We start from the raw sequence: 10,402 nt of genomic DNA, 5'->3' as shown, positions 1-10,402 counted from the left end.
ATTGCATGACAGCTCTTGACCCGATCACATCCTTACACAGTTGGGCTGATCGATCAACCATGCATATATCATTATATCCGTAAGGGTACCCTAACCGTAATGCTAATTTGCTATGGATCGACCTATGAATGATAGGGGCATGTGTTTTGTGCTGAACCACAGATCGGATCCGAGTCAATGCAATATATACCATTGACATCGACTAGACAGCTAACACCTCATATGTATAAATAGATTAAACATTTTTGTTTTGGTGTTTAACTTAGGTGCCATATGAGTGCCAAAATGCTAAAACGTACCATTCACTCATTTTGTCAGGGGAAATACTGTTTTGCTAGGTGCCATATACATGAAAATGTAAAAACATCACATCCACTCATTTCCGGGGAGTACTAGCCACGGAACGTTGTACATAGCCTCTGTTTGTTTTAGCTTCTGATCGATTTTGAAGGCTCAATTTCGGGAAATTCAAAGATCAGATGACTCCCGGAATCGAAAATCGAGAGTCCAGCTGATTATGGATTCTAGCTAGATTCTGAATTGTAGGAATTATCTGACTTTAGGATTGCCAAAATTGAGCCTTCAAAATTGGCCATAAGCTGAAACAAACACATATGCACGTTCATTGAACACGTACACACACGCTCGCAGACATTATCCCTATGAGCATCTCTAAGAAATTGGCCAACAAATATTAAGATCTCAAGTCACCACACAAGCATCTCGTTGTCTTACTATTGAAAGATATAGTAGCGTTTATTTCTAAATAATTCTAGAAAAATATGAGCATATATTGCTGCTGTGTCTAGAAGAGTTAAACCCACTAACCACTGTCCTTCCTTAATTACTCCATGCCACACCGACCTTTCTAAAATTTTACCACTTATCTCAATGTAAGTTGTAAAAAAAATGTAATTGTAAATCACATGTTGGTTAAAGACTATGTGTGTAAATAAAAAACAGATTCATGTTGTTCCTTTTTCTTCCCTTTGCTTTCACCATGTCGTTCACTCCAACGCACAACCAATAATACCAATGCTACGGAATTTCACGCGACCGTGACCGCGGCCGCGAGCACCAATCGAGCTCGGCAAAAGACAACTAGACAAGCGTGTACCCCCGGCTTGTTTACTGCTAGTAGTTGCGTGAAATTTAGGGCAGCCAATAGCTATGTCTTGGTTCGACCAGTGAGCAGGTTATGATTTATGATTTCTGCCGATTACTTTTTGCATGTTATTGTTTTTAATTGGTTGTACTCCCTTCATACTCAAAATAATTGACGTTTAGGACAGCGACACGGTCTCCAAAATATAATTTTGACTTCTTATTTCTCTAAAAATATTTATCAAAAAGTAATATATGTATACTTTCATAAAAGTATTTTTCAAGACAAATCTATTAATATAATTTTTACATTTTCAAACGCAACAACTTGAGAGTTATTCATGATTTATATTCTCAAGGTTTGACTCAAACCTTGTCCAAAACGTCAATTATTTTGGGTATGGAGGCAGTACGAGTGAATATATTGATTCTGCCTGGACGTCAATTATTTTGGGTATGGAGGCAGTACGAGTGAATATATTGATTCTGCCTGGACGCGTAATAAATGACTTCAGGACCCGCACCTTGGATATAAACAATGCTCATGTGCCGCATATCCATTTATACATAGCTAGCCAATGCTAGTTTTTCCTCATTCTCTATGAGTTTTTGTTCTCGAGTTTGTAACAGTGTAGCGCATGAGCTCGCTTCGCTTGGTTGTACGTGCTCTCCACATACCAACCTATCCTGGGATGGTGTACCTACGGGTATGGAGAGCCTGGTGGCCGGCGATCTCGTCGTGCCCATAAGTTAATGGAATGACTGTTCCGTGAAAAAAAAAAACTAGATAGTATATATACACACATCTTAAATCATCACAAGCAGCAGCAACAGGCTCAGGTAGGTGATGATCTGCTAGAGCCTAGAAGTCATGACAGTGAACAAAGAACATGGAGATGTGCTGCGGGTTTAGTGATAGGGGTTCTACCTCTTGCACGTTGGTGCTGCTGTTTGCCATGGCAGCGACGGCGAGGTCACGGCGTGGTGTCGGAAAAAAAAGGTGCAGCGATGAACAGGGGGGAGGTTGAGCATGACAGCTTGCAGGCTCTTTCCTCCACTTCAGGAGGGGAAGCCTCCTTCCGCATCACCTTCTTCTTGGCGGAGCCTCCGCTCATCTCCCTCCTGCAGCGATGACCCAGATGACATCTGGCAGCTCTGCCTCGATCTGGCAGACCGACGTTGTTATCCCCGTTGACCGCTGGCTGTGCTGGGTCAACTACCGGGGCATCCTCTTCAATTCTAGACAGACCTCCATGTAGATCTGGTTGAATCTAGGGTTTATGTGGGGCTAGTGTAGCACAACCAACGTCCCTTATGCCCGGCGCGTGCCTCTTTGGGTTTTATTTGGCATTGCGCGATGCGGGGCCCACAGCCATGGAACGGCTCCCCCTCCCCCTCGGGGCGCGTACAAGTGGAGGAATGAGTCTCCATGACCGATTCGGGGATCTATCCAACATGTGTCTCTGCAATTTGATCCATCCATCATCACGATACTGAAGTTAGTTACCAATTGATGGCATTTTATTCTTAGGTTCAGTTTTGTTCTTCCTAAATGGTATGCCACGCAGGCTAATTGATGACATGGCGTGCTTGTTATGAAAAGAGAAATTAAATGAGTTCTGTCTAGATGAAACTTGGTTCATATGGTTTCCAATGAGATGACTCCTTCACATATCTACCAAGAGCGAGAGTTTCATTTTATATGATACATTGTCTAATTAACCGAACATAAATGAACTATATGCTATTGCTAGCCTTTTGGGACAATGAAATGAAACCTTGCATGCATTATGTGGCTTGTTTCGTCCATAGTTCCATTTCACTTTGGTTGAAGCGATAGTCTTGTAAACAATACAATATTTTTTAATAAATCTGATCAAAGTTGGCCATCAAACTTAGAATAAAGAATGATACCTTCTTTTATTTCCCAACAATATTAAACAAGATGAACTTCTTGTTGATGATATTCATGGGTATCATAATAGGATTTTCCCTGCATCCACCAGTTAGAATGATCCAATTAGTTTTAACTAAATTTGGCTTAAAATATAGTTAACCTTAGCTTACAATCCCAGTTAAGCTAGCAATATTAAGCTAGGTGGGAGACAAAGAGTGAGATCACAGAGGCCCCAAGCTGGAGCATGACCATGCACGCGCGGCATGGACTAATCAACTTAAAATCAAACCGGACGCGACCGGCTGGGCTCTGGCAGGCACGTGTCGGCGACCAGGGCCCCGGGGGCAGAGGTGCAGCGGCAGCAGCCAGGTTTGGTTTTTTCCAGTTTATTAAGTTATAAGTCCCACCACATAGTATATTTAAATATCAATTAAGAGCATTAAATATAGACTTATTACAAATCACGAGATGAATCTATTAAATCTACAACTTATGCGATTATTTTTATATTAAACTAACATCCGAGCATTTAATGTGACAGTTAGTTAAAAATAAGACTAAGGCCTTGTTTAGTTGCGTAAAGATTTGGGTGTAAAACACTGTAGCACTTTCGTTTGTATTTGATAATTATTGTCCCGTCATGGGTTAACTAGGCTCAAAAGATTCGTCTCGCAAATTACAATCTAACTGTGTAATTAGTTATTTTATTTAGCTACATTTAATACTTCATGCATGCGTTGAAACATTCGATGTGATGGGGAATCTTGTAAAGTTTTGGAATTTTGAAGGGAACTAAACATGGCCTAAGTAAGTCTGAATATATTTGGCATTGCAGTTTTTTTATTTGGCATTGCAGTTTTTTTATACAATGAATAGTAGAGTTAAAATGGTAAAAAGTGAAAAATGGGAGTAAGGACTCAAAGCAGCCACTTTCCGCTCAACAGACACAGCAGCTACCACTGCGCCGCCCCATCTTTTGTGCTCTCCTTGGCCTTGATATATATATATTTAACGATGCTGAATACATGCTTTCAATAAAAAAAAGGGAAGGCAATCTGGGCCTTAGTGAGCCGTGCGATTATTGCCCCTTGCTGCCTGATGCTGTGCAGGTGTGGGATGATTTCGGCCCATGTAATATATGAAGCGGTTTTGACCATTTTCTTTTATTTACTAAAATACTGAGAATTGTCTATTTTGTCTGAATTTTTGTGTAACTCAAAAAATAGTGATTACAATTTTGTCGCACTCCTAATAATGTTTAGTGTCCATAAAAATGCATAAAGTGCAATGTCACGTCAAATTCAATTTTGATTCAATATTTAAATGCATAAAGTTCAAATTCAATTTCCAATTCATTACAAACATTGAATATAATTCCTGTCATGTCCAATGTGTGATTGTTTATTAGTATTTCAAGATATCTAGTTCATCCCTCACCAGATTTGGGGTTCATAGAGTTTGAAATTGTTATGAGGTATTAATATCCTCAAGTTTGACTTGACTTATATGAAACAAGGTGAGAGATCCATCCATTTTGTGAACAAGATATATCCTAATTTTTGCAAAATCCATTGAAACTTTTATTTCAAGTTTAAACATCCATAAAATGGATTCTATAGAAATTTCCAGAATTTTCAGAGAAATTTTTGGTATTAGTATCATTATTTCATAATAAAGTTGCAAGTAGATGTTTAAATTATTCCTAACAAACATTTAAAATTTTCTTTCATTTTCGGGATATGAGCTATAGTAGAACAGAGACACTTAAAAGTACTTTTTATGAAATTTTTAATTATTATTTGAGATACATGTAGATCAAATTGTAATTACTGTTAATAAACTTTTAGAAATTCATTTAAAATTTTAAAAATAGTAAATGAGTTAGAAAATTAGTGAAACTTCTGCAGCACCATTTATATGTATTATTATATATATATAATTAGTTGGTGCATATAAAATAATTATTTCTATGTGTTACTTCACAATTGTGCAATAAAATAAAAAGGGAAAAAAATATTTTCTATGGTTTGGTGATTGTTCGCTGTCTGAATGGAGTCTCGTCACCGGAACCTTATTCGTATGAGGTTATATTTGGGCTGCAATTGCTTATTGTGCTTTGGGCTGAAACTTTTGTTTTGGTAAATGGGTTGTGTATAAAGCTGAATTTGGTTAGCTAATAATAGATGTTGGGCTGAAATCAGGCCCACTTTGAATTGGGTCCATTCAAAAATGGGCTGAGGCTGACTTCACCTGCCACATCACCAGTACTTCCACATCATTGCCATGTCAGCAATCACGTCATCGACGTCAATTACCATGTCATCAGCCACGTTATTGACATGGTAGTAAAATCCATGACGAATATTGTACTGTTTGTGACGTTTTATTTTTATCATAAAAAATGGGCTTGGGTTGGGCTTTGGGGGCCCAAGGACATTCTATGACGGTTTCGAAACGTCATGGATCAAGCAATCCATGACGAAAATTTAAGGAACGTCACGAGGTGTAATTTATGACGCTCAATACATGACGTTATTTGAGATCGTCATAAATACTGCTTTATAACGATATTTTAGTGATCTGTGACGAAATTTAATCGTCATGGATCAATAGATTTTTTTGTAGTGGTAGTTATCCGTGACTACGCCCTAAGGAGCTGAGCAGCCGGAACCTTGGGATCCGACTCCATCTCACCGGACCAACGGTCCCGGACCCGCTTCCCGCTAGGGGACGGGTCCGGTGTCACCACGTGTCCCAGAGGTGGAAATGGTCAGCACCTGTGGCCGCGGACCCGGACCCCCGCAGGTGGGTCCGGGACCTCCACGTGCCATCCGGACCCCCGCAGATGGGTCCGGGACCTCCACGTGGCTATCCGGACCCCTGTGACCTCTCGGCTCAGCTAGCTGCTCGGGAGGGGTCCGGAGCCGTCACGTGTCACGCAGACGCGGGCGCGGACGCTAGACTTCCGTTGGAAGCTCCCTCACCCACCCGCATTAAGTGCGAGTGGTTGAGGCGGGCTCTGCTGCCTCTGGGCACGGGGCAGTTTTTGTCAGTCCACACTGTGGATCGCCAGTTACCGAGGCGGCTCGTCAGTTACCAAGGCAAGCATTAAAGACTCAGCGCCGCGCGCATAGGCGACGAGTCATGATGACCAGCTACTGACTGGAGCAACAGTGCACGCTGCTACAGTGGACTGAGTCAGTAGTTCGGCGCTTCATCATGACCTCGACGTGCGGCTGCAGAGGCTAGACTCTACTCTGACAGGACAGCTCAAGACCATCCCTGGTCAGAAGCTACGCACGGAAGCCGATGACAAGATCTCCGGATCTAAGGCATTAAAGGCCAAAGTGTAGTTTATAATACATCGCCGGGTCCACATGTCGGGGCCCCGCTCAGTGTACGTGCTCCCCTTGGACATATAAAAGGGAGAGCACGCCCGCTAGAACACAGAGACTCCAAGACTCTCACAACACAAGCTCGGTTTCACGTTGAACAACCCTGCTCTCAACCTCTTGAGAGCACAAGCAATACAACACACAGTGGACGTAGGGTATTACGCTCCGGCGGCCTAAACCACTCTAAACTGCTGTGTTCATCGCGTTCTTCCACCGAGATTGGGATAATCCTAGTTAACCCCCGAGTACGCACCCTCAGGGTTTAGGCGGGTGTACTACGCCACCCGGCTGTGGGTTTGCACACCACGACAAGCTCAAAATTGTATTTGGTCACTTGCAGGAACCGTATCCTGATGGAAGGTTACTCTGTTAGGCTTGGCGCTTCAAGAGCCCGAGTTCTGCTGCCGCGTGCAGGAGCCAGCGCTCCGCCACCTCGCGCGGATCTGCAGCAGGTGGCGAGCTCGCACGCCATAGCAGGTCAGGCATCCTTGAGCTCCTAGAGGACCGCTTCATGGAGAATCCACGCGGAGCTTCGGACGGGGATCGCTGGACTGGACGGGCTGCGAGGGTACCTCCACTGCCACTAGACGGGGAGCGCCGGCCGGGCCGCGCCGGTACCTCCACCGCCGTGTACTGGCTCCGCGACCACCTCCGCGCGCCGGGGAGCACCGCCAGCTGTGTGGGGGAGTTGCACCACCGCAGTGAGAACTCTGTTGTAACATCCAGCCTCGCGGACAGTCCGCTAGGGAGTCGCGGACGGTCCGCCCAGGCAACACCCAAATATTTATCTGGATGTCGGACCCGCCTGTCATTTCCTCCTCTTTTCTCCTCCTCACTTCGACCAGTGGCGAGCGGAGCTCGTCTGCTCGCGCCGTCGTCGCCCCTTTCCTTCGATCTCCCTCCTCCGGCCATCATACCTCGATTCCTCGCGTAAGCACCTTCCCTAGCACCTCCTCCACCTTCTCCAAACCCCGGTCCGGCTTCTTCCCGGCCGAAATCGCCCCAACCACCACCGGTCACCATTTGAGCCGCTTGAAGTTTTGCCCCACCGTCGATCCGCTTCTCCGATCATCCTCCGCCCGAACCGACCGTGGGAATGGATTCGTGGTGAGTTACTTGCGCTCCCTGGCCTTTTCCCATCCTGTTGTGCGTCGCCGGCGCCGGTAAACGGCCGCCGCCGCCGCGCTTGCTGCCGCCTGTTGTGCGGTGTTGCAAGACAGGAGTCGCGGACGGTCCGCCTAGGAGGGCCGGGCGGTCTGCAGGTCAGGTTAGAAGTTGTCCAGAGACGATGTTGTCTCTGGTGGTTTCGCAGAATTGTACTGCGGACGGTCCGCTATTGGAGAGTGGATAGTCCGCCGTGGAGTTCGAAAATTGTCCAGAGACGATGGTGTCTCTGGTGGGTTCCACAGGGTTGAACTGCGGACGGTCCGCTATTGGAGAGCGGATAGTCCGCCGTAGAGTCTAGGATTTTGTCCAGAGACATTGTCGTCTCTGGTGGATTGGAAGAGTGAACTGCGGACGGTCCGCCAAGGGGGGGGGGGCGGACGGTTCGCCGGTAGGATTAGAAATTTGTCCAGAGACGCCGTTGTCTCTGGGGGTTTGGCGTAGGTGTATTGCGGACAGTCCGCTAAGGGTGAGCGGACAGTCTGCCAGCCAGTATAGAAAATTCTCCAGAAACATTGGTGGTTCTTGGGGGGGTCTGCCGAGTTGAACCGCGGACAGTCCGCAGTACATTTCACTTCGAAGTATAGTAGTTATATAGTTGGGTTGCTCTCAGTTATTTCATCTGCATTCGTGTAGAATCCGCAGTTGAGAACGTTGTGTATGAGGTGATTGCGGCGCAACAGGAGCAGCCGGAGCAAGCCCAGGAGGAGAAGCGTGAGAACCCGGCCCAAGGCCCGTCTGACCCCAGCTCTGAGCAGCAGCCCGAAGGCAAGCCCCGGTGCATAACCCCTATTTCAAATTATGCAACATTATATATGTATATATATCTATTCTTGTGCATTAAAGTCATAGGAGTTGAATGGAACCTTAGGTGCATAACCCTTAGGTACCATGAGTTCTATACTAGTATATGTCAGACGGTATACGTGCTATGCTAAATAGGGTTCGGTAGAAGTCGAGTAATTTCCAGTTACTCGCGAGATATAGGATATTTTACGTTCTCATACATGAGTTACTAATTTTGGAATTGAAAGGAAAAATAGAAGTTGAGACCGGGCGGAGAAAGGATAGCTCCGTCTATGTCGGTTAAGGACCGTACCGTTGTCGGCCCTGCTGGTCATGTTTGAATTGTACTAACCGCATGCCGGGAGTAGGAGGTAGTCGAAACCGGTAAGCCGAGTACTGCCTTGCTTCGAAAGTACAGAACTTCTACCCACCCCTTAGGGCGAGTCAAGTGGCCGCGGAGAATTGGGATGCATGAGTTTACTTTTGGTGGTCTCTCGTAGGGCTCGGCTGACTATATGCAGGTGGGGCGGTTCTGTAGTTCGAGGCGGGGAGGGGAAAAGTTGGTGCGTGTGGTCCGACGGGGCTTTTGCATGCCGTGTTGGTTAGGTCCACCTTGCAAGGTTAAATCGAATCGATTCGCCGTCGGTCGCTCTCGGACATGGGCACCTTGATCACCGAGTCGCAGCGTAGTAATATGAGATGAAACATGGATTATATTATATATGTTGATTCTACCTTGATTTGTGCTTAATGTTCTACCATGTTCGAACTAGATGGTTTATGCAAATAGTAGATCACGGTTAATCTATATAAAACCTGGAGCAAAAATCCAGAAAAATAAGGATCCACGTTTAGATGTTTTTTTGCAAAATAAACCACCAGTCAAAAGCTTTGCATGTCTAGATATGTGGGCTAAGTATACCCAATAGTTGGGTAAGTCTTGCTGAGTATTAGTTGCTCAGGTTTTTGTTGAAATATTATTTCAGGACACGCAGACGTAGACTTCTGTCCCTGCTACGTTAAGTTCATCCGTCGGGACGCAGAGGGATGGGAGGTTGTGGAGCCAGACACTTAGTTAGGGGTCGTCTCGGCGTACAAGTGTGGTAGTCGTAGACTTTTACCTCTGTTTGAACCTTAGTTTCAGTAATGTAAAGTTTGTAAATTATGTATGTTTCAAACTTAGTTTGTAAAACTTTCGGTTGAGTCTTGCGTATATTGTTGTATTTTTATACACATGTCGTGCTTGTACCATCTGCGCTTATCTTCGCGTGGAACTATCGGTGTTGTTTCGATTGGGACGTGGGCTGAGAAAGGACTGTCAAGTTAAACCATTAACCTAATGCGCCCGATGTGTTCAAATGACGGCCATTACGGTTAATTGAGAATTTTAATTTGGCGGTTCCGTCACATCCGTCCATAACCGCACCTGTTCTTACCGTCCATGAGGTGAGTGTGAATAAAAAAAACGGCGGCACAACGATTAGAGCCTGCCTTAATTAGAGGCTTAGGCAGGCAACCAAACAGCAGAGCCTGCGTTCTTGGAGCCTGATGACTAGCCTCTAAGCTAGGCAACTCTAAATTCAATTGGCTTTCCTGCCCGATCGGAGCGGGGCAGCCCGCCCTCAGGCTCAGGTACGCAGGTGGACCAACACGTTCCTGCTCATCTTCCTCAAGTTGTGACGGCCGGAGTTTGGAAAGAGTTATCCGGGGGTTTTGTTGGATAGTTTAAGACCAGTCTTAATGTATAGTTTAACGGCAGAGACTAACTGTGTTGGCTGAGTTTCATACTTAGAAATTGTTTTCTTCTCTCTCCTCATCATTTGAGCAAAACTGATAATATAGTATAAAATTTAATACCATAAAATTTTTTTCTGAAATTTCCTTTGAGACCGGTGTAAGAGGAGGTGGGAGCAGTGGCGAGGTCACGTGAAGGCGGAGGCGGTAACGGGTTGATTGAGTGCGTGCGCGCGGCGGCGGGTTGTAGAGAAGAGTAGAAGACAACCGGTTGGGTTAGAATTTGGACGGGAACATGGAAAATCGATAAACTAGCGTGATC

This window comes from Panicum virgatum, chromosome 5K (genome assembly GCF_016808335.1).
Source record: "Panicum virgatum strain AP13 chromosome 5K, P.virgatum_v5, whole genome shotgun sequence".
Taxonomy (NCBI): domain Eukaryota; kingdom Viridiplantae; phylum Streptophyta; class Magnoliopsida; order Poales; family Poaceae; genus Panicum; species Panicum virgatum.
Note: the sequence above shows the minus strand (reverse complement) of the source record.